Below are 25962 nucleotides of genomic sequence, written 5' to 3'. Positions count from 1 at the left end.
GGGGAAACAACACCTTTTGGCTGCAGCTCTTACTTCTTCTGTGGCTTTATTAAAACAAGATGTATATTGACAATTTGTACTGAATGTTAATGGCTTTGAGTTAAATTAGCTTATAATGGTCTCCATTTTTGAAGACTATAGTGATTTAAATTAGATTTTATTCTGATAAGTAAATGTAAAGCAACATCTCTTCCAGCCTTTAGCAGATTCGAACTTGTTGCAGTTTATCTTCTGTTTAAAAAAAAATTAAAAAAACATAAAACATGTCGCTACACGCACTGCCAAGATAAAAAATAATTTAATATTTAAACAGTTTGGTGCTTTCATTTGTAGTAGAACTGCATCAGAACAGTTCTAAACTAAAGTTATAAACTGTTGTTTTAATATTTTTTTTTTATCTTGGAAGTGTGTGTAGTAACATTTTTTTTTATTTTTATAGTTTTTTTTTTTTTTTTTACATTGTGGTGATGTTTTCTAGCACTTTACCGTCTGGCCATTCTTTCTACTCTTATTCAGCGACCATGATCGTTATATAAAATATTTTATGTTCAAACTATTAAAAAATTGCAGTCCTCCAATGCAGGTAGTAGTTTTTCAACATGCCCTAACTTTCACTGCTTTCACTTCTGCAGCACCACATTTTAATTATAGCATCTTTTTACATTAACTTACATGTAAAGCACTTCTACTTTTCATGTGTTTCTCACCTTTTTCACTGACTGTTGGTTTACCTGTTCAGATCCCTGTTTTGCGCAGGAATGGAATATTATTTATCCTATCTCTGCTCAATGTTTGATTGTAATATTTCTATAGCAAAATAAAGGGTAGTAGTATTATTATTATGAAAACAAAATTTAACAAACACATTGATAAACATGTTAGTTTTTTGATACTGTGATGTGGAAGATGTCCTTTTCAATTGGCAGTGGTTCTACAGTAATTAACATTGTCTGGTAAACAGCTGATTTTACTAGGACTGCATACATATGTATGCATTCTTTGAATTATGTAGGTTTGGTAAACAAGTGACTTTACTAAGATTGTGTATATCCATATGCATTATTTGAGCTAGGCAGGTCTGGTAAACAGCTGATTTTACTAGGATTGCATACATATGTATGCATTCTTTGAACTAGGTAGGTTGATAAACAGCTGACTTTACTAAAATTGCATATATCTGCATACATTTTGTGAACAATGTGGGTTTGGTAAACAGCTGACTTTACTAAGATTGCATATATCTGTATACATTTTTTGAACTATGTGGGTCTGGTAAACAGCTGACTTTACTAAGGTTGCATATATTTGTATGCATTCTTTGAGCTAGGTAGCTTTGGTAAACAGCTGATTTTATTAGGACTGCATATCTCTGTAAGAATTCTTTGAACTATGTAGGTCTGGTAAACAGGTGACATTACTAAGATTGTGTATATCCATATGCATTCTTGGAGCTAGGTAGGTCTGGTAAACAGCTGATTTTACTAGGACTGCATACATCTGTATGCATTCTTTGAACTAGGAAGGTTTGATAAACAGCTGACTTTACTAAAATTGCATATATCTGTATACATTTTTTGAACTATGTGGGTCTGGTAAACAGCTGACTTTACTAATGTTGCATATATTCGTATGCATTCTTTGAGCTAGGTAGCTTTGGTAAACAGCTGATTTTATTAGGACTGCATATATCTGTAAGAATTCTTTGAACTATGTAGGTCTGGTAAACAGGTGACATTACTAAGATTGTGTATATCCATATGCATTCTTGGAGCTAGGTAGGTCTGGTAAACAGCTGATTTTACTAGGACTGCATACATCTGTATGCATTCTTTGAACTATATAGGTCTGGTAAACAGCTGACTTTACCATGAATATATATTATCTGTCTGCAGTGGTTGAACTAGATAAATGCCCTCATTTCAAAAATGTCTCTAGTACTTTTACCAAGCAGGCATATTCTGTTTGAGTTCAGCTGCTGGCATGTAATACAAATTAGACTATTATTTTGAACTTATTGTTACTGTTTATTCAATATTGCATGATTCAGGCCACTGGAATTCCTCCGAATTATGAATAATAACAGAAGAATACCGCTCTGCCTCTGAGCATTAAAAATCATGGCACTGGCCTTTAAAAATCATAGCAGAGTGCCAGTAAGAGGAACACTTTGCTATTTTCCACAATAGAAAATCTTTATATGTTAAATGACCTATATCTAGTGGACTTTGTATAGGCTTAGTTTATTTATTTTATAAGATATGTACCTATAGACTGGTCTGAGTTTTTGAGGAACATCAGTATATCCAGGAGGAGCAAGGCTAAATCTCCAGGCCAAAATCATAGTGCTATGTATAAATCATATCAGTTGAGAGGCATGAACTGAAGTGTGAACATTACTTATACATTTATTCCTCTGAGAAAAGTTTCCTGCAGATTGCTAAGAAGCTTAGCACGAGTATAAAACCTACTTTGTGTAAAGGCAGCAGTGCTGACAAACTGTGCTGCTTTGCAAAGGGTTAATAACTGCTAATGTCCAACCGCTTTCCTGTAACGCAATTCTCAGATTTCAATTGCTGAGGATTTCTGAGGCGGACCAGAGTCCGAATGAATTCAAGGACAAGAGGTAAGAGTGCTTTGCTCATTGCTGAATGAGAAGGGTACGCCTTTGCAGGAGGGAGCCTTTCTGAACAAAGAACTCTTGGTTTAAAGGAACTAAAGGAAGAAAGACAGAGTTTGGCATGTTGCTGTTTCCCTGCATGGTAAATCAGTGGGCACTGTCTATGACCTATAATGGATAACGGCAGGGGATAAAAAAACAAGAAAAATAACATAGGCAAGTAGAATTATTTGTAATAGTTACACTGCTGACTGAAACACAAAGTGTGAACACTAGAGTTAATGGTATCAACGTGCATACTGATGGATGTAATCATCTACTGTAGATAAAAGACTGAGCTAATTTGTATTTAAAAAACTGATAATATACAAAGAAAAAAATCAGGACACAGAGACAAAGCAAAACTACTGAATTTGTAAGCAAGAGCTGAAGAAAAGTCTGGGATACACCACACTGGTGAGTTAAATGAAACAAATGCATTTTTAATGTCATGTACTGTTAAGAGCTGTATAAAAATTACCAGAAATTTATGGAATTTTAAGCACGATTCGATAATTTCACCAAAGTTCATGTTGTGCTACTTATACAATGCATAGTCAGTTTTGCATAAGACCCTAACACCTCATATTTGTCATTATGAACAATTATATAGCTGCACTGTATGTTTTACAGACATTTCTCGCTGGTCCATTAGTCATCTGCAGACTTAAGCACTCTGATTTTCATTTTCAGGTTTGATCCCATTATAGCACTTTAACAGTATACAAGTGTTAAATGTTCATTTCTTTGAGGCACCAAGAACACTTACATAGCCTTAGACACACAAAAGCCCAGTCCCCACTGATACTGCATTTTTAATTTGGTCTAGTATATGAGGCCATACCGTAATATACTGGGGCTGTAGAATACTGCAGCTGTTTATACTGATACCTTACAGCACTTGGTTCTGTAGTTTGATCCCTGGTCTGGGGTGCCTTTTATCTAGAATCTACATATACCCTGTCTGCGTACGCCTGAGTTTTCACAAATACTCCACTTTTCTCCTACATTCAAAAAACAAGCTATTGATGAACTGGTGATTCTCCAAATGGTCCACAGGTGTGCATGAGGTACATGGGTGCATGTCTACATGCCCTGGTATAGGACTAGCATCATGTCCATGATTAGTTTCTATGCATTCTAACTACTATGTTCCAAGACAGATTGTAGAGAATGAATGAATGGAATATACTGGTTTCATATGTTTCAGTATTCTCAATTAATGTCATTCATGCCTCTCAACCTCTTAGAGCAAGAAATCTGGACAAAGCCATATATAAAAGTGGGACAAAGGCCCCAAAAATAGGGACAAATTTTAAATTTTGCTCTTACAAACTTAGAAAGTTAATAGAATAACAGGTTTTGCATTAGCATGAATTTTCTGAAGGGTATGAAGTCTGAAACTCAAATGTCTGTCATTATTTTCTAACTTCAGTCTTCAATGATTTGTCACTAATTTGCCAGAAAACTACAATTTTATGAAAAATGGACCAAAAATATGAGGCAAAAATCTGAACATTCTGCGAAATCTATACAGTTGAGTGGTATGATTCTCAACTACATCCAAATCATAGATTTATCAGTTCTTGCAGTATATGCAAACCAATTGCAAGTAACGAATTGCAGGATTCTTTTCATTGTTTCACCTCATTTGGTATTCTTGCACAGTTTGCATGTACAAATTGAAAACCAAGATCATCCTGTCTGTAGCAAAACTAAGGTGGGAGTAGCCATGAAGGCTGGGGCTGTAATATGCAGCATATCTTAATTTTAATTTTTAATTTACTCATTTGGTACTTACTTCTAGGAGTCAGCTGGTTTAAGAGAGGACATTTGGTTGTCAGTGCCAAGTATTGGGAAGTTACGATTGGAACTCAGTTGGTGTTAGGTGATCTGGAGAGGGAAAGAAATGACAGCGATCATTACTCTGAAATGGTACTTTTCAGCCTGGTCATTTCTAGGACAGTGTGGGAGCTCTGTGTGATTAAGTGTCTTGCTCACCATCAAGCACTATCTAAATGGAGACTTTTGCAGTCATACCCAGGGTTACAGAATGAAACTCAGAGATGATTATATAATTATTCCCTACTGCTCAACTTGAGCACCATGCACAGTTCTAGATGTCCAACAAAGGAATATATAAAAGTAGTGAGACAGGTACACAGAAGAGTAAATTAGTTGGCACAAAAGATAAAGGAGCTTGAATACATTCTAGTCTGGATGTCCTTCATGATAGACTGCAGGAAAGATGGTCACAGAGGTCAAGCTGTGAGCATATTAGGATCAGAAAAGGCAAATCAGTAGAAGGGAAGCATGTAAACATTATGAATACATGGCCGAATTCAGAAGGCTTAGGATGGAAATGAGGAAGCAGTACATTAAGGAAAGAGTTGTAGATTATAAACTGATGAAGTAAATATGCAGAAGTAAATATAAGTGTACAAAGACTACAAAATAATCAGTTGCGCAGACAGAATATTTAGAGGAAATCTCTAAGGTAGATAAATATCGTAGCCGTCTGTACCTGATACAATACCAATCCTTTGGCTATGATAACTACTAAACTATATAGGTAGATGATAAAACAGCACTTACATTGATGTAGACAGGACCAGATATTTAAGTAAAGCTGACTAACTCAACATTTCAGCTCAACATTTACATTCTAGGTTATATTTTCCCCATAGAAAACAGAGGTGAAACCAGCTTGTTCCACAATCAGAATCCTCACTTCCACAGATGTAATGGAAAGGTTTCACACTTCAATGGTAATGACTGCTTTTTCACCTCTGATCAGTTATGTCTTTAAAGAGCTTTTCATCTACATTTTTTATACTTAGTGCTGCAATGTTATAGTGTTATTGTTAGTCTCAGGATCTCATAAGTGTTTATTATGAACCCTACTCCATTTATTTCTAGCTATAAATACCTTATCAACAAAATGAAAACCCATTTGCCCTTTAAACTGAATCAGACTTCCACATCTTCTGATAGCCATTGGTAAATAGTTCCGTATCATAGTTGCTGTTATTGTACAGACACTTCTTTTTTTTCCTAATGCCATTGTATTTCTCTATTTCCAAAAGCAAGCCAGTATTTCTTGTATATAAAGTATGACAGGACAAAGTGTTTTGGGCACATTTATAGACCCAAATTGGGTCATCCCTCATTATCAATAATGTGCTTAGTGCAGTCTAAGTAGCCTTCATTTGCTACTATAAGATACATTTCTACACTGTAGAATTTACTTTGTGGAATAGTTTTGAGCCCCTCAAGTTTGTTCATATAGCTATTACTATAGCTACAAAAGCCAGACCCATATTCCCACAACAGGCCTAACCATGCTTATATACAACTGCATAAGTATATCTTTATACCTAAAAGACAGAGACCTGAAAATATTTTGATTATTCCATAACATTTCCTGTCAGCAGCATTAATGTGAGTAGAGACATCTAAGCTATCAGTTACCAGTACCCCAAGGTCCGTAAACTCTGTACAACTCTGAATAATCCCAGAGTTTAATACATAGGAATATCTATTATTGGAGTGCCCTAGATACATAACTTTACATTTGTTGCAGTTGTACAACACTAATTGTTCACTTGCTCATGTATACGGTTGTTCCATATACCTATGCAAGTTCCTATGGTCCCTCACAGATGTTACCATGCTAGACAGTTTGACAACATCTGAAAATTCTGAGACCCATACTTGGATACTGTCAGGCATGGTGACCATAAAGATGTTTCCTTATCTGATTCTATTTTACAACTTTCCTGTAATTGCAGGCAAGCAATCAATCCTTTTCTGTGAAACTGCATTTTATGACACAAATACTGCAGTATAAGGTTCCATCTTTTCAACATATTTTTTCTGCATGGATGACAGATTGAAGAAATACAGTTCTCTTAACACTGCTAGGACATCTTATAAATGCAATTTCAGAGTGCAGGTATTTGTTATATATGCTTTAACAGTCTGAAATAAGAAAGAAAAAATATGCATCACATTTAATTTTTTTTTCTGTATCCTGGCATCATCATTCTTCCCACATAAGAATATCAAGCAAGTCTTCTGGAGTTATCTCTAATGAAATAGAGCTTGCGACATTGGTGAGCTCCATTAGTATACTACCCATGTCCCTTTATGGACACATTAGTATACTACCCATGTCCCTTTATGGACACATTAGTAAACTACCCATGTCCCTTTATGGACACATTAGTATACTACCCATGTCCCTTTACGGACAGACCATCAACATTTAGCATTACCACTGCTGTCCAGTGCTCTAAAGTCATACTATTGGACTGCAAGTCTAAACTCCATTTCAGAGGCTTACCATTCTGCCTATCTGCCCTATATAGTCACTATAAAGGGTTGTTGTCTACAACCTTGGTGGACATTTTATTATAAGGTAGGATTGTAACCTTTTCCAAGCCCAGACCATGTTCAGACACTCCTTCATGGCAGCACAGAATTTCTCCCTGGTTGAAATTTGCAGCTCAAGTATACAATAGAGTGTTTGTCTCCCTTTGAAGAAGTGTGGCTAAGTGAAGCCCTCACTTTCATGTTTGGAAACATCTATCTGAACAATGAATTATTGACTGTAGTCAGAACTGACAAATACAGGGGGGGTCCACTCAAAGTCTCTTTTAACATTTTGCCATATCACCCAGATAAGATACCTGTGCCATACTTACCTAACACTTGCTGATCTTAATAGTCAGCCCTGCCTCTTGTAGTCTGCCCAACACCTCCCTGACATAACGAATATGCTCTGGCCATGACCAGCTCTACATTGCAATATCACCCAGCTAAGCGAGGGCATAATCTCCACTCATTCTATAATATCATCTCTGAGCTACTGAAATGTTGCTAGGCAATTCCCATTTCAAAGGGTATTATAGCAAACATGTATAACCCAAAATGAGACCACAAATGCTGACTTCTCCCTGACTGCAGAGTCAGTAACCATTGGTCTAACTAGTAGTGGTGAGATATGTATCCCAATCCAGATGTTGTAATGCTGCTTCTGTCCTGGGCACGAGGAAAGCATCTGAATCTATGCAACTGTTCAAGGTTTTGATAGCTTACATAGATCTAGGTGTTAAAATCTTCTTTTGGCACCAACACCACTGGTAAGACCTAGGGACAGTCAGACGTTTAGATTATTCTAAGTCCAAAATGTCATGCAGCTCCTCTCACAGGGTTTGCCTAACTTTTTCAGACACCCTGTAAGGGGTTGGTTTGATGGGCTGTGTGGGTCCTTTGTTCACATGGTACTCCATCTGTTGTGTACACCCTTGTTTACTTGTAAACATATCCACAAATTCCTGTAGTGCTGCTCAGATTTTCTGGACCTAGGTAAGAGATAGCTGCTGTGAGAGTGCTACTTCATCTACCAAGGTGCCAGACCTAGCCTCACAGAGGAGCTCTACCAACAGATCATTCTCTGGTATATTCTGCAAACCTCTGCAGATACTGAGTACCACAACCTTTCTGTCTTGAGAGAGCTTTCTCATGTTAGCATAGTAGATCTTGTACTTCTGCCTCCTGCCTGGCTACTCTACCATGTAGTTAACATTGTATCCATTTGAAATATCAGGACCTGCTTCAGTGAGTCCCAAAATACAGAGACTGAATGGCTGAAAAAATGGATTTGCATAAACCAAATCTAAGATGGCTGTTTCTCGTAATATTCCTTTTCTCTGAGGTATGATCATTTTGACATTGGTTTATAGGTTTGGGGGGGGGGTTGTCAGGTGGCTTGCTCCCTGCAAAAAGTTTAAAGGAGAAGACAGATGTTCAAGATTCACTCTTCTCCTGTATGTTCAGTCTTTTTTTTTCTTCAGTATGTCAGCACTTGGCATTATGAGTGACAATATTTCAGTAGGGGGCCAGTTAACATCATTCCCCTTTATAGCATAATGAAAGGACACTCCTAGACTGCCTGAAGTTTGTTTTGCCTAACGGGAAAAGTACCATCACCTGTTGCCCAAAATAATACTCTCTGGCTCTGTCTGTCCTGTCATCCCAAAATATAACTGCTGTTCTGCTTGTGCTAGGTGTTGCTGGGCCATCCCCATGAGCTCCATGAGCCTACGTCCTGAAGTCTAGGGTGTATTCCACAACAGTCTTCTTGTGGAAATCACACACTGCCTTTAACACATCATGAATTTGCCTTTAACACATCATGAATTCAATCTGGGGACCCCCTCACCCAGTAACTATAGAGTAGCTTAAAGGAAAAAAAACACTGGATTTCTGGGTCACCTCCCTGTTTTCAGAGAAGAGAAGATATGGCAGGTATTTACTTGGCCCACTCCCTCTTGCACTGTCTGCTAATGCTCTCAACAAGGCCATCAGCATAAAGTTTAACCTCTCCACCAGACAATTGTTCTATGGATGGTAGGGGTAGTCATTAAATGTTTTTCCTCACAACACTTCAGAAAAAGGTTAGCAGGTTTGCTGTGATGTTATCATCTCTGTCTGTCAGCATTTTTCTAGAAGAGTCTACCCTATTGAAAATATCTAGCAGAGCTTTTGCCACTTTATCTGCTTCATTGAAAGGCAGAGACAACACCCCTTCATAACTAGTGGCATAATCCAGCATTATCAGGATATATTTCTTAACAGTTGAACTTGGTGTACGCAGAAGTCCACACCATCTGTTTTTGAAGAAATGGTTCCTCAATAACAGACAAAGACATCAAAACAGCTTTGTCTCCTGCCTTGCCAACCTTGTGACACTGTTCACAGGTCCCCATCTAGCCTTTTACATCCATTTATTTTTTATTTTGTTATTTGTAAAGTAGGTTGAAGAACTGGTCTATTCATCCTTTTCTCTCATGTCCCAGACTTAGACAGCAGGAAGAATACAGCAGTTAATGCATTCTGGTTATGACCAGTAGGTTGCAATGTTTTAACAGGATAGTAGTAAAATAGAGTACTGTGTTTACAACATTTATATATTAGGCCATTTCTACAGTCATATACGGTATTATGCATTACAGATGAGGCTGGTGGGGTGTAAGACTGGATTGTTAACCAGTGTCATGAAAAGAGGTGTAAATGGCTTCTTCCTGAAGCTGTTTCTTTAATGAAGTTTTAAATACTGGTAAAGTCTGTTGATTTCTTATACCATTTGGTAGTTTGGTCCACATGACAGGACTAAATCTGGAGAAGACTGTTTTTCCTTTGGTTGTCTTTAAAGGGGTTTTAACCAATTGGAAGCTTTCTTCATCTGAGCTTTATAGTGAACATGTTTATTCCCTGATTAATAATATAGCTTTTATTGGTGGGTAATATCCCTGCTTTAGTATTTTAAAGAGTAGTGCCCTGGTTAGGAGGGCACTCTGACTGATATTAGGAGCCAGTTGATAGCCTTTAGTAAACCACAGAGATGTTTTGTAACACAGCATTTGCCACATTCTCCTTCTCAATGGCAGACAGAGGCATAATCCACTACTGCCAGGATATATTTCTTATTTGTGAAGCCTGGTGTGCTCAGAAGTCCCACATTGCCCATAGCTATTCCTTTACAATATTTGGAAAATAAACATTCTGTATAAGCCATCTTTTAGTATACATTATGGCCATGTATCCTACCAAAGAAATAGTGTGGGCTATGGCCAGAAGTGCCTGTCAGTAGGCCCTAGGCAAGGGAGCCCACAGGACTTTTTGCATGGGGGTGCAAACCCCGAGCACTGCCCCAACCTCGCCTCCTTCAAAGCACCCCGCAACACACACACAGCCATTCCAGTATCCCATTACTTGGCTATTTCTCCCCAGTTGCCATAAACACTGTTCAAAACTCTCGGTGTGCATACTGTTTTATGCTTTACTTCTACAATGATTACAGATATTTGGTTTTAATTTACAACTTTTATTTCAAATTTTAGGGCCTCAGGGCCAGTAGCCTAGTAACCTCCTATTTTATAGCACAAACACTGATAGACATTTGCTAAACTTAAACAAAGCAGTAATCTCCAAACGAAGTACCTCGTGGGCAGTTCCGCGCAGCTTTGGGCGGGGACTGGGCGTAGCTGAAATGATTGGCATGTGTCCGTCAGGAAATGTCAACAGCTAGCTGTCTTAGCATGTAAATAACAGTACGGCTATTAATAACAGTACGTGACACTTCTGTAAAAGTAGCGCGTCACTGTTACATGGTTACCACCTTATTAACAGTACCTGAAAACATTTCTGCTGTTTCTCTAAAAAAAGTGTAACTTTTAGGTAAATCACTAAGATTGTTATACTTAGTTGATAATACCAGACAGAGGTTCTTATTTCTTACTCTTCATAAAATGTATGTCGATATAACACCCGTTTTTCTACAAATTTCCTAAATGAAGTACAGTGACATTTAAAAATCGACCGATTTTTGACCACGTAGTTCCTGTTTTTTGTCCCTGATTCTTGCCCAATTAAGTTGAGAGATGCCCAAGGCAAAGAACTCCAAACAAGTGCTAATGTCAGCATATACAGCACTTCTTGTAAAACAAAATGCAATGTAAACAAAAACTGTCTTACAAACTATGACCCTTTTCTTTAATCTCCCTTTGTCCAAGTTTTAGTGTCGTTCCAAGACTGCCTACGATATAAACACTTAGATAAACCAGAACTTAAGCTGGAGTACACCAAAGACCAAAAACAGTATCATCTACAAGACATCATTTTGATCATTGCCCAAAAAAACGAGTCAGCAAAAAGGTTTTTACTTTCTAATTGCGTTCGCATTGTGTTCCAATTCTATGTTTTGAAATGACATTGTTCTGTATGGAGTATATGTGTATGGAGTTACAATACTGACTGCATTGGAAAAGGAGAAATTCCTAGCTTATAATAACACCATTCTCAACACAGCTCACCTCGTATACCCATTCCCCAAATATTTGCCTAGTCGCACACCTAAACACAAAATTTGCATCTGTTTCTATTATACGTACTGCCTCCAGCATCCTCGACTATAACTTATCTCTACACGTCAGTTTCTCAGGTTGACAGTAGAGTTTATGGGTTATGCTGTGGTATTTGTTAAGAAAAATAGTAAAGTGAGTTTTGGTCGTATTAAAAGGTTCTGTTTTTATCTGATTTGAAATGCTGCTATTGACTTCTGCTGTCAAAAATATTCATGAGCGCTTGCCTAGGAGGTGTGTTCGGGGCGGGCTTTGCTGCTGCGCATCCTGCGAGGTACTTCACTTGAAGATTGCCAACAAAGCAATAGTCTTACAATGAAAACAGACTTAGCATTAAATCTTCTCTACCTTTGAAACTTGCATTCACTGAAACAGCATTGAAATCCACATTCAAAGAAAATGCATCTGGCCAGTGGCAGGTTAAGTTTACCTTTGGATTCTTTTCACATCATAGGCCCCTTGCACATATTTCAGAACCATGCATAACTGCTTTGATTCACCTTCCTGATTGTATTAATTATAATATATAATAACTGAATTATATCCCTTGTTAATACAGCACCACTTAGAGTGTGTTTTACAGTTTTGAACATTTTTTCCAGTAAGCAATGAAACAAAACATATGAACCAATAATGACAAATTGCCCAATTCAGAACATTTCAACCATAAAAGTCCACTTAAACATCTGTCATTACAATCCACCAATATCAGTCAATATGCACAATCTTTGCAGAAGTAAAAGTCATCTGAATAATTTCACATTAAAGAGATCTGAAACTAATGGAGAGGTTGGAGAAAACAGCTTTATATTTCAGTGTTTCATCTACAAATTCAGTGCATGCTGCCCTTAAACAATAAATTGCCTATGTTACATTTAAAAAAAATGCTAAGCTTGTATATTGCAATAGGAATAAGTGGCAAGCAGAAACACAGGTTCATAGTTACTAGGTATCTCCTCCAAAGGAGGACATACTCAGGACTGCAGCACTCCACCCCCTTAAAATACAGATCTACATGCAGTGGGCGTAAAACCTACAGCCCTCTACATCAAGATGCAAGTATGCTACCTGCTGTGCTACTAAGCTTGTTTTTGAAATTCTACACCACACAAGTGATACCATTTGCTAAACAAAACAGTTGCACATTTTAAGCAGACTTAGCATGAGCAGTAGTAAACTTCTCTTCTCTTGAAGCTCACAATTCCTTGAAAATAAATTCCACCTGCTAACTCTAAATAGGGCATTTTACTCTCTCTCACACACACATACCTCAGCCTCTGTGAAAATCTGTACAGTTGAGAGGTATCACACACGCACATACATCCCCCGACCTCCTTAGAAACTGGATAGAACAAAATTGTTTGCATTAGCATGCATTTTCTTAGGATATGAAGTCTAAAACTCAACTTCAGTCTTCATTGATTTGCCAGAAAAAATACAAGTTTATGAGAAACAACCTGAACATATGAGGTAAAAATCTGGATTATTGTGAGGTATGACTCCCCCCATAAACCCCTCCCTCCCTCCCTCTTACAAACACACACACACCCTTAGTAAATGGAATCTCTGCATAGAGATTAATCCACACACACGCCCCTTAGTAAATGGAATCTGCATAGAGATTAATCCAAACATAATGAACCTTAGAAAAATGGAGCACTTCTGCCTGCACATAAACCAAAATAGCAGTGCATAAACCAACCCAGCATAAGCCTGCATAGAGATAAACACACACACCTTAGTAAACAGTGTCTGCATAGAGATGATTCCAAAAACAACAGAGCACTTCTGCCTGCACATAAACTAAAACAGCACAGCACAAGCCAAGACTGGGCATTGACAACAGCTTGTTCCTTAGTTCTTCTTGTTTACAATAACACGTTGCTTACATAAAGGGCTGTAAATATGTAAGTAGGGCTGTTAAAGCCTGTTAAATATAAGAAAAACACTTACACTTCATCCACATTAAATGGAGCAAGAAAAAGATTACTTTATTTCATAATTATTCCAAAGTAATAACAAGGATATGAGTAGCGATCAGAAAACGGTGACAGTCTTTGCATCATTCTGCAAAAGGAAACTTCCCAACAATCACAAAACCATATATTCAGCATTTCAGACTAAATATGAGCATTGCTGTGACATATCCATATGTCAGCAAGAATCTGTTACAGACTGAAATTAAAAAGTAAACTTTCCCCTACATTTAAGTTGGTATTGACTATATCAAACACTACCTTACTCTTTTAAGTTTCTCTCCACAAGACGTGACAATCAACCCTACGCCATCTTGACGCTGTCCCCACAGCAACATAAATTAAGAACAACAGGAGCTTCAGACATTTTAGTCTATGTTTTTGAAGGTAGTACGAGCATAGCTCTCAACCTTCCATCTCCAAAATGAGGAACATTAACCATCATAATGTGGAACACAAACTAAGAGCTTACTAACAACTTCAGCTAGGAAGGACATAGGATGGTTAAATATGCTGTTTTCACTTATAAACAAGATATTTTAATTAATAGGATTTATTTCTTTTTACAATGGGTATTAGCTAAAAGAATTGCTAACACTGAATGTGTAACAGACCCTTTTCAGTGTGAAACTTCGAGGACCATGAACGTTTTAAGACCCCACATAAGGTACGTTCCTCGTGATGAGTACGAATTTGGAGTGACAAACATCGCTCATAAACATTTGTGTATGTAAAACATTCAGGTGACATATGCAAATTTCCTATAGCCTGTTAACTGTTCATAGGTAGGTTCATAAGTTCATAGGTAGGTACTAGGCTATCGGCCCTGGGGCCTATACAAGCCCAGCCAAAAAGGTACCCTGGCTTTTGCCACCCAAGAAAATTATTTTCCTGTGCCACTGTCGAGCAGAGCCACAGAGGTGATCCCCAGTTTTAAGTATAGTGTGTATATACAAATAAACAAAATAGAGCACTTCTCTGGCAGAAAAATCCTTACTTCAGCCTGCAGAGATAGAAATGGAGGCTCTGCTGTATATAAATAAACAAAATGGAGCACTTCTCTGGCAGAAAAATTCTTACCTCAGCCTGCATATAAACAAAAACGGCAGTGCATAAATGGATCACTGTGACTCTGGCAACCTCCGCGCACTTTTGTGTTTGAATTTACATTAACGTGCAATGCACGCATGGATCCTATAGGTCTTACAGCTGTAAAAGGGGGGGAGCTCCCTCACCTTCGCTCTATGGTTCTGGTGCCTATGGATGCAAAGGGCATTCTTAAAGAGGAATGCCCTTTAAAAAAACTTTTTTAAAATTAAAATAAAATTAATTTCTCAGCCAGCCAGTTCCAGGGGGGTGCAAGTGAACCCCCTTGCACCTGCCTGTGGGTGCCCTTGGCCCTAGGAACTACTAATGACTTTATTACTTCTTCCTCTAGCTCTTCTTTATATACAATAGTCTTTTCTCCCAATATATGGACTCCTATTGCTGTTGTGAATCAACAGCCCCCTTGGCTTCCTCCCTTAAGTCTTGTAAAGTATGATCTGACAGATGAGCCAGATGGAATATGATAATTTTATAAGAATTTTACAGATTGGCAGAAGAATACTTCATAAAAGTAGCAATGAGTGGTTAAATGAAGATTTTATATATAAAGATTTATGCAGTGGTATACTTAAATTTGCTTGGAAAAGGAAAGATAAAATAAAATACAGACTATAAGATTTTAATGAAAATAATTCAGAAGAGAAGGGGAAGCAAAATAAAAAGTATCATGGAAGATAGCATATATAGTTTAAAGGGAAAAGGATGTCAGGAATTACTATTCATAGTCAGGAAAATTGTGGATGTTACTATAAACAGGACTGATGACACCAAAATCATGATAGAAAGTTTAAATAAAGCCTTTGATACAGTACACACTGAACGTTTGTGGTCAATTATAGAAGAGCATAACATGAGTAAGAAAATTAAGAATGTATATTGTTCTGAATATAATAAAAATAAATCAAGAATTTTAGTGAATGGATGGTTAAGCAAAGAAATAGATATAAAAATGGCATACGTCAAGGATGTTCTATGAGTAGTATATTATTTGCATTAGTTATGAATGTATTAGGGATGTAAATTTGCACATGAGAAGTGCTACTTATGTTACTAATAAAGGGATAACAATTTCAGTCATGTTTGCTTATGCAGATGGTATTATATTAATTATGCAAAACAAAGTCTGGATGGAAGAAGTTATGTACATCAATGTTTAAATATAATAGGCATGAATTTAAATAAATAAAAAGGTAAAGGACTGGGTGATATACTAAAGACAGGAGAAGTATCTTTCTCAGTGAAATAAATATCAGTGTTAGGAATAAAATTTGGGGGCAAAGATGTAAGTGAGGAACATGGAATAGGATATTAAATGAAATAAAGGAGCTTTCTTATTTTTGGAAAATATATAAGCTAGCATTTAATAAATTATTTCATATCTGTAAGTGTGGTTGTCAGTCTGGAAAAATTGTTCCTGTTGGGATGATTAAACTTCAAAATTGGAAGATGTGTATAGTTTTGTGTGTTACTATTACGTTAATAGGTTTTAGTGATGTTTTGGTGTGTGTGTTTCTTTTTATTTGAGGTCTTTCACTAAAACAACAAGTTCTGTAAGACGTGACACAGGTTCAAATGGATATGACAAGAAACAACTGTGCAAAAGTTCAACCTGCCAAAGATTAGTGTATGTATGTAACACAAAACCTGGAACTAGACAATAAAAAAAACTGTTACACATAACAGGTAGGACTAATAACCTCTCAACATAATGCCAATGCTTTCTATATTATCTTTAAATGGAAAAGGTCTCACAGATATATACAAAAAAAGAAAGAATAGTGAACTATATAAAAAATGTAGATTACAAATAGCTATGTTACAGGACACATACTTGGAAAGAAATGAGTATGTGAATTTGATAAAGAAAGGTTTTCACAATGGTTATTCAGCAGAATATTTGGGACAAAGGAAAAGGGGAGTACTTATATTAGTTGCAAGAGGAGCACCAATGGTGATAGAAAAGTATAAAAAAGATAATAATGGCAGATTTGTAGTATTAAGGGGCTTCTGGCAAAGGAGGAGTATTACGTTGGCATGTATTTATATTCCACGTAAAACTGCTATAATGGAGCTTAAGAAAATTCTGGGAAAAATAATCAGCTTTCAGCAAGGAATATTATAGGTGTGGACTAGAATTTGATTAGCAGCAGTGAAGGTGTTTCTGGGGGCTCAGAAGGAAAAATATAACAAAAGAGGGTAGATTATTGAAGAAATTTATGAAAACACTTGGCATGGAAGATGTGAATTCTGTAGTAGGAGTTTGGAGTGAATTTACGTATTATTTCCTAAGATATAAACACTAGGCTTGGTAGACAGAACTTATATTTCATAGGAACATGTGCATTTAAATGAAAGTTTTGATACATGTCCAATAACTATTTCAGATCACTCATTAATAATAACTAAAATAAAAATCAGACACTGATGCTTTCCCACATATCTGTTGAAAAGAGAGGAATTTAAGGAATGGGTAGCATACATTTTTCAGGAGTTATTAGAGAAAATAAAAATTTCTTCTGAAAATATAGCTAAGGAGTGGGATAAAATTAAAGTGGAGTTTAAAAATATGGTGGAAATAAAAGAGACATATGTTTAAGAAGTATCAAGAATGATTTAGAGGGACTAACAAAGGTTAAAGTATTGCAGACTAGGGAAATCTCACAGAACAAGAAGAGGAGCAAGTGTAGAGTGCTGAACAGAAAATAAGTGATTATCTTAATAATGTGCATGAGTTCAGAAAGACTGCTGTTAAGCAACTTTTTTTTGATAATAACTCCAGAGCACAAAATCTTTTAGCACAATGACTCAATGAGATCATGTAGAAGTACTAGAAATATTTCGGAAATGTTATGAAAATTTGTATAAAGCATAGAAATATGCAAATCAAGAAAGGTACAAATGGAAATGTTTATGGAAGAATTAAATATGCCAAGGTTAGAGGTAGATGTGGCTAAATTACTAACAGATAGGATAGGAGGAGATGAGATAAAAATGGTGATGTATAACCAATCTACAGGAAAGTCCCCAGGTATTGATAGTATTCCTGTGGAAGTTTGGAAGCTAGGAAGGGAAAACTGATAAAGGTCTGGAAGGTTCTATTTAACAGTATTTTAAGAAGATGAGAAGCACCAACATCCCTGGAAGAAAGTGGTAGTGGCTGAATAACTAAAGAGGGCAAATACCCATCAGATCCAGCTTCAAATAGCCTCATTTCAATCCTAAACCATGATTATAAAGTATTTAGTCTATAGTGACTAAAAGAATGACAAAGGTGATGCCAAAATTTTTAGATATAGATCAATGTGGTTTCTTGGAGGGGGAGGCACATATTTTACCACATTAACAGAACAATGATGATCCAGAGGGAAACAGAATGTAAGAAAATGCCACTGTTGGTGATGGGTCTTGACGCAGAGAAAGCATTCAACAGAGTAAGCTGGGATTTTATCAGCAGGAAAATGGAAGCATTTATATTCCCTGATAAAATTATAAGGTTGATTCGAAGGATATATGAAAGATCAGAGTCAAAAATTAAAGTAGGTGGGTTCCTCTCTAAAGATTTCAGTTTGAGCAGAGAAACCAGGCATTAGTATCCTGTTTCTTCTTTGTTATTTGCATTATATTTAGAACCACTGGCAAAGAAAATAAGGGACTCAGAAATTCAAGGATAGAATTAGTATGGTAGTCAAGAAGAGCTGGCTTTATTTGCAGATATTATTTTATACCTGATAAAACCAGAAAAGGACATTTCAGTGTTGTGGAACATTTTGAGACAGTTTCATGTTTTTTGGGATGCAAAATTAATGAAGCTTAAACAAAGGTAATAGTTGTGAACTATGTACCCACACAGGGATTGATACAGCAATATTCATATTTAAGGAGACATGATAAAACTTGGGTTTATAATATTATATATACTAATATTATAATATTGTTTTGTATTGTATATATACTACTAATATAATAATACTTAGACGTATGGATTAAAAAAGGGTTCTGTTGTGGCAGCTAAGGATATGTGGGAGGGGACTAAATAAAAGATAATACACAAACTGAGAAATAGGAAGCTTTGTTTTATGGATATGAATAGCAATATATAAACCGACAAAATTTTTTTAGTCCCTTTAGTTTTAAACACAGTTCAGGTATAATTTTATCAATCAGAGGAGACGTAGTGGATACCAATTAATAAAGAAATGAATAATTTTATCTGGGACGGGAAGACAACAATAGCCAAGTGGGATAAGCTGATTCTTCCAATAGAACAAGGTAGTTTGGGATTACCTGATTTGAAGGGGTATTTCAGAAGTACAAAGTTAAGGCTTCTGTGCATAGCACACACTGAAAGCTATAATTTAAAGTGGAAATGAATGATGACTAAACAGAGGAGAAGCTGAAGAAAGAGAGACTGGGATTTTGGATGAAGATCCTTAAGGAGAATAACAATAACCATACCGAATATTATATTCATAAAGTAGTATAAAATATTCTAAGAACTAAGCCAACACGGGAATGGAGAAAGGAGATTCTGCTGATAGGGATGATTGTAACTACGGATACAGGCAATAGGCAAGAGGGGCTGGAATTTATTGGGGAAAACTGGCAAAGGAACCAAGGAATTGGGAGCAAATAACTAGAGGATAAGGTAATAGAATGGGAAGGGGACAAGAACTTATTTGAACTGCAGGCTAGAGATTGCCTTCCCTATCAAGGATTGATATAAGAGTATAGGCAAATAGAAAGAAATGGGGAGATCCTAAGTGAAAGACTAGCACTGGTAGAGTTTTTAGAAGAATCTAGAACAGAAGCTGCTGTTAAAAAGGGATAAAATAATGCACGATAACTATAAAAATCAATCAAAGGATTTTAGAAAGGATTGGGAATAGAGATTGGATAAGCAATTCACAAAGAAATAATAGGGATATATGTATATATATATATATATATATATATATATATATATATATATATATACACGTGTCTCCCAAATATGCAACAATATCTAGACGATTTAGGATCTTTGCTTGGAAGTTTTTACATAGGTATTTTTATACCCTAAGTAGACTCCAAAGAATTTTTCCTCAGGTAGATAGCAAATGTTAGAGGTGTGTGATGATTGCTGGAGCCTTCCTGTGTCCTGACAGAGTGCTCTTCAAACTATATGGAGATATACAGAGCTGAGTATATTTTTCTGGCACTTCAGAGTTGTGTACTGGTAATTGTTGTTTGACTAAGTTTATATCATTGCTGGCTGACTTCAGAGTTGTGCACTGTTATTTTTGCTTCACTGTATAGTTTTTCAGATCTCTGCTGAAGGAGTTGGTTTTCCCATACCCACCCTCCCTATTCCTGTGTTGTTGTTTAAATTTGGAGCCTTTTGCAGTTGCCCGCCCCCACTGTAGATTTGATCTGGGACACTCCCCCCAGTCCCATCTCTTTACCTCATTCTACCTAATAGACTCCTTCTGCACTTGCTTTTAGTCATTTTTAATTTAATTGCATTTTTTAAACTGTTTGGTCTAACATTGCTGCATACTCAAGTGTGCTAGCTTGCACTGCATTTGAATTGTTTTTACTGCTGTTTTAGCTACTTTTCTGTATATATAAAAAAAATACCTTTCCTTTAACTAGTGTAGTCCAGATTCAGATTTGCTGTATCTAGGACTGTATGTAAGCTTCTGAGCCCCCCCCCCAAGCTTTCTGTGTTGGAGGGAAGCCTTCTAGCTTATCAGTGGGAGTGGTAAGCACTAGTAACCTATCTACCACATAAGGAGTGGCTCTGGCCCAGAAATTGTAGTTACTGGCTGTTTGTGCAGTTTTTCCATCTCTTTCAACTTTCTGATTTAAAAGCCTGCATTTGCACTTGTTTCCCCCCTTTCCTGTAACTAGCTTAGTCCAGATACAGATTCTTAGTTTTAGCACTTGAATTTGCTTATTTGTGATCAGCACTTGTTCAGAACTTGTAAGCACTAAATAACCTACTAATTACTACAGCACTCAACCTTCCTCATTACCTAGAGGAAAACAGTTTTGGTACTTACTTTCCTCACTTGCTTAGAGAAAAACAGCTCTTGTACTCACTTTCCTCACTTACCTAGAGGAAAATAGTTTTTTATTCAGGCATGTCCAAGGGTCAGCTCCCAGTGTTCTCTCCTGTCTAGCTGATGAATCTGGGCATCTTGGGGAATGTGAAATTGCCTCATGTACACAGGCAACCCTCTCCTCCTACCACCCAACACTACAGCCTGTGAGAGATGCACTTATCTAGGCAAACTCAAGGTAAAGCTCTCTCCAATCAAGACTGAACTTGACAGTCAAGAGGAGAAGGTAAACACTTGCACCACACCACACTCATCATATAGTCTCACTAAATCTACACCACCAAAATCCACACATAGAAGCACAAAAACATTCGCAGAGGCTCTCAATAATAATCTGCTCAAGCAACAGAGACCTCCAAAGCAGAAATGCAAGCAATCTCCACCCCCCAACACAACCCAAATGACACATAGCCCGCAGACTCAGTCTGCCACTCAACCACAGCCAATAAGGTGAAATAACATACCTAACACACTAGTAATAGGCGACTCTATAGTCAGACACACTGATGTCCCACTCACTAGGCTGGACAAGGAGAAGGTTACTGTTAGCTGCCTGTCAGGAGCCAGAATCTGCCACATAACACAAGCACTCAGGTCACTCCAGAACAAGTACAAATATGACTTTGTCATTGTCCATGTTGGCATGAATGACCTGAGATGTACCTCCCTGGACTACATGAAAAGAGACATGGAAGAGCTCGCCGATCTTGTAGCCCAGGCAGGTATGACCCTAGCCCCGAGTAGCATTCTGCCATCACCCAGAATGATGCCACAGTACAAGTACAAAATGATTGACTTCAACAATTGGCTAAGCTTCTGGTGCCATTTTAAAGGGATCCAGTATCTGTCTGCCTGGGATGACATGGCCGACAGACCATGATGCTTTGCCAGAGATGGCCTGCATCTGTCACCCCTGGGATTCTGGATACTGGCTAAGGTTCTTGCTGCCCCTATAGTGCATTCAGCGCTGTAACAGGAACAGGCAAGCAAAAACTGAGGGTGATGCTACTCAATGCTAGAAGTCTAAATCTCAAAATGCACTCACTCGAGGCACTCCTTAAAATGGAGAACATCGATATCTGTGCAGTGACTGAGACCTGGTTAAAGGCTCCAGAGAGCACCCCTGCACTACCAGGCTATAACTCATACCATGCTTTTCAGCCATGTAACCTGGACCGGAACACCAAAGGAGAAGGTGTGTCCATGTTCATTAAGGATATCCACACCTCCAGGCTAGTTGCTCAGCATAATGCAGCTGAGGTTATCCAAGTGCAACTAACTCTGGGCAAAACTGCAATCCAAATTGTAGCTTGCTACAGATCACCCACCATGCCCCAGGATTCCCACTCCTCTTTTCTTGATGTACTGGAAAATATTAGGGTTCAACCAAACACCCTAATAATAGGAGATTTCAACTACCCCATCATTAACTGGGAATACTACTCATGCACCAGCTCCTTCGCTCAACGCTTTCTGGAATTCATAAACTCCAATGCCCTGGATCAACTTATCCACACCCCCACCAGGGGCAACAATATCCTAGATCTAGTCATTACCAAAATGAGTGATGGGTGTTCCACACCTGAAGTCAATGCCTCATTGGTCCGATCCGACCATAAGCTAATTACCCTAGATATCCACATCCTGCCCCCAGCCCCCATTAAGGAAACCATGGTAAAAAATTTCTCCAAAGCCAACTTCATGCTTCTTAAGACAGAACTGCTGAACTTCATGACACCCATGCAGATGGACAATACAGTTACAACTACTGAATCCTGCACAATTACACTTTATAAGCACTTACATGAGTGCATGGATCATGCTATCTCAAACAGAACCAAGACACTATCCTCCAAAAAAAGGAAGTCAGTCTGGTGGTCCCCTGCCATAAACAAACTGTACAACAGAAGGAAGAAACTGTTGCAAAAGAGAGTAAAATCCCATGAGTGGAGGAGCTCCCTGGTCAGCCTCAATAAGAAGCTGCGATCCCTGATAAAATCCTCCAAAGCTAGTTATGAAAACAAAATTGCCACTGATTCTAAAGACAACCACAAAGCATTCTATAGCTATGTCAAGAATCTCAATGGCAACACTCAGATCTGATCTGAGTTACAGCACAATAGCACTAAATATACAGACCCAACTGATATTGCTAACATCCTGGCAGATAGGTTCAGTGCTAACTTTTCCCCCCTCTCACCCCCTAAAGAGCCCATCTCTATACTGGAAGAATGCAAAGTTCCTGTAATCACAGCTGCACAGGTAAAAACCACACTCTCCAAAGCCAAGAACTCAGCATCCATGGGACCAGACAACATCCCAGGCTGCATTCTACATGAACTACAGAATGAACTGGCACCCCACCTAAGTACCATGTTCAATCATAGCCTCACCTCAGGCTTTGTGCCTGCTGAATGGTGCACAGCGATGGTTATCCCACTCCACAAGGGGGGAGCCACCATGGACCCCGGGAACTACCGCCCCATTAGCCTGAATAGCCTGGTCTGCAAGGCCATGGACTGTATCATTGTGGAACTTATAAACAAAGACATTGGTAATCTCCAAACTCTGGACCCCACCCAGTTTGGGTTTGTAAAAGGCAGATCATGTCTCCTAAACCTGATAGACTTCTTTGAAGCAGTCACCAAAGCCATAGACAAGGGTAAGGTGATTCACACAGCCTATCTAGATCTTGTCAAGGCTTTCGACACCATCCCTCACTATGGAATTAAAGATAAACTCACTAAACTAGGTATAAATCCCTATGTCACAAGATGGGTTGCCAACTGGCTCACTGACAGAACCCACACTGTGAAAGTAGCAGACTCCAAATCCGACTTCAGACCAGTGACAAGTGGAATACCACAGGGTTCAGTCCTGGGTCCTCTCCTGTTTGGTATCTACTTCTTTGAAGTACAGGCTAACACAGAAGGTCTTTGGTTAATGAAGTTCGCAGATGACTGCAAACTAGAGCCATAATCGAAACTCCTAACGATGTGGACATCCTACAAAAGGGCCTCATTGAGACAGATGCCTGGTATCAGAGGCATGGCCTCAAGCTAAATGCCAAAAAGTGCATTGTCATCCCCTTTGGTAAAAACTCTGTACCCATGAACTACAACATAGGTGGTAGTATACTTAACACTGAAAGAGTAAAAAGAGACCTTGGGACCCAGGTGGACAGTAGTCTCTCCTTTGGTAATCACATCACCACAGTAGTCAGGAAATCCTTCTATGTGGCACACCTCATCACAAAACGTTTCTCATCCAGAAAAAAAGAGGTCATTGTTCCCCTTTACTCATCACTCATTAGACCCATTATAGACTACAACGCCCCTTTTGGTATGTACCTCACAAGACATCTACAACAACTGGAAAGGCCACAGAAATACCTCACAAAGAGGATTACCAGCCTCAAACAGATGCCCTAAGCAGACCGTCTCAGAAAACTCCAGCTTTACTCTGTCTCATATCGCCTAGTCAGAGGTGATCTCTGCCTAACATACAAAGCTATGTCAAACCCAGAGCTGTTGGACATGCTCCACTTAAAGAAATCCCAATCCCTCTGAGCTACACGCTCTAGGGACCTAAACCTTGTTATCACAATAAACAGAACATGCCAGAGGGATAAATACCTGTCCCAGAGACATCCCATACTCTGGAATAAACTACCTATCTATATCAAACAACGCTCATTAGCACACTTCAAGTAAAATCTTGATGATTGGATAGGAAATAGAAAATTCACCCCGGGGATCACCTCTGTGGCTCTGCTCAACAGTGGCACAGGAAAATAATTTTCTTGGGTGGCAAAAGCCAGGGTTCCTTTTTGGCTGGGCTTGTATAGGCACCAGTGCCAATAGCCTAGTACCTACCTATGAACCTATGAACCTATGAGGAAAAAAGAGATAATTGGGAACATATTTTTGAGAGTTTGATGAGTTGGCAAACCTAAAAAAATTCCCTGCAGACTACTCTGTCATAACTACTGGGTGAGCAAACTGGTACAACTAAGGAAATGATTTTTTGAGCTGTGACACAGAATCAGAATTGCCTAGACATAGTAAGACCTTGCTGAGACTAATTATTATGTCTGCCTAAAATCAATTACCAGAAAATGAAAATCAAAGTCTAAGCCAACTGTATTAGAAGTAGTGAATATAGTAACAGAGATAAAACAACTGGAAATTGGATCTTTAGAAAAGGGTAGGAGCAAGTTACATAGAAAAAATGGGAACAATACATGCAGAATACCATTTTGGAGGAGGAATAGAATTTAAAAAAAGGCAGGATTTGAATGATCTATGTAATGACTGGATTGCTTATAAGTGATGTATAATGTTTGCAACTAACAATATGTCAATATGGTTTGTTTTCATTTATATAGATGTATGATTGCATATGTCATAAGTGATAAGTTAATAAAAATGTTTCTTGTTTAAAAAAACAATCTAATAAAAAGGTTTATTTGATTGATTCAGTTACATTGGGAAATATTGCATATTTAGCTAGTGTCCATATGTTGCCAATTATCAATGAAAAAGAAATACTACAAGTAATTTCTTTTATATGGGGTTCAACATTGAATCCAGAGAAGAGAGGAATCTCATACACGGAAGATGGAGATTTAGGAATAATAAACCAAATTGTTTATGCTGGTTCTTTGAATTGGTGTAAAGTTTGTTTTGGATAAATGATAAACACGTATTTATTTATTTATTTTATATTTGTTTGCTGGGAAAGTCTGAATGGACGCAAGTCCTTTTTCAGCAGAGGCCCAGGGAGAAAAGTTCCAGTTACAGCAGTCAGAGAAAAAAAAACAGTAATGAAAAAGTAGAGCAATTAGTTTATAAGTAAGCAAAATACAAAAATACAAAAAGCTTTAATCTAACACAAATTATTGATAATCTTAGAGGAAAAATTACACAATTGATAGTCTTAAGTGTTTGCTAATACACAGAGGTAGTTTACCCAAACCACTATGATATAATGGTTCATGCTAGATTTTTTATGAGACTTTACAGTTGAAGTAAATACAGATATACAGAGTTTCAGTAAGGGGTACAGATAAAATGAAAATTTAGGAGTAAATTTAATAAAGTAAAAATTAAGACAACATTTTTAATCTGGCAAGATTAATTAATTTACTAAAGTACAAATATAAGTGGCATTGAGATATGTTAAAAAAATTAAAA

At 37.6% G+C, this 25962-nt stretch overlaps 1 protein-coding gene across 2 annotated transcripts in view; it reads left to right on the top strand.

Moving 5' to 3' along the window:
• The first annotated feature begins 2610 nt into the window (after positions 1–2610).
• LOC122792933 (G-protein coupled receptor 1-like) overlaps positions 2611–25962 on the top strand; it is a 61801-nt gene continuing 38449 nt past the window's right edge. For both annotated transcript variants that reach the window (XM_044060508.1, XM_044060509.1), the window contains exon 1: positions 2611–3073. The gene's annotated coding sequence lies outside the window, so the exon portion shown is untranslated. The remainder of the gene's footprint in view (positions 3074–25962) is intronic.

This window comes from Protopterus annectens, chromosome 2.part0 (genome assembly GCF_019279795.1).
Source record: "Protopterus annectens isolate FY-2018-M chromosome 2.part0, PAN1.0, whole genome shotgun sequence".
Lineage (NCBI taxonomy): Eukaryota > Metazoa > Chordata > Ceratodontiformes > Protopteridae > Protopterus > Protopterus annectens.
This window is presented reverse-complemented; position numbering and strand designations above follow the sequence as displayed.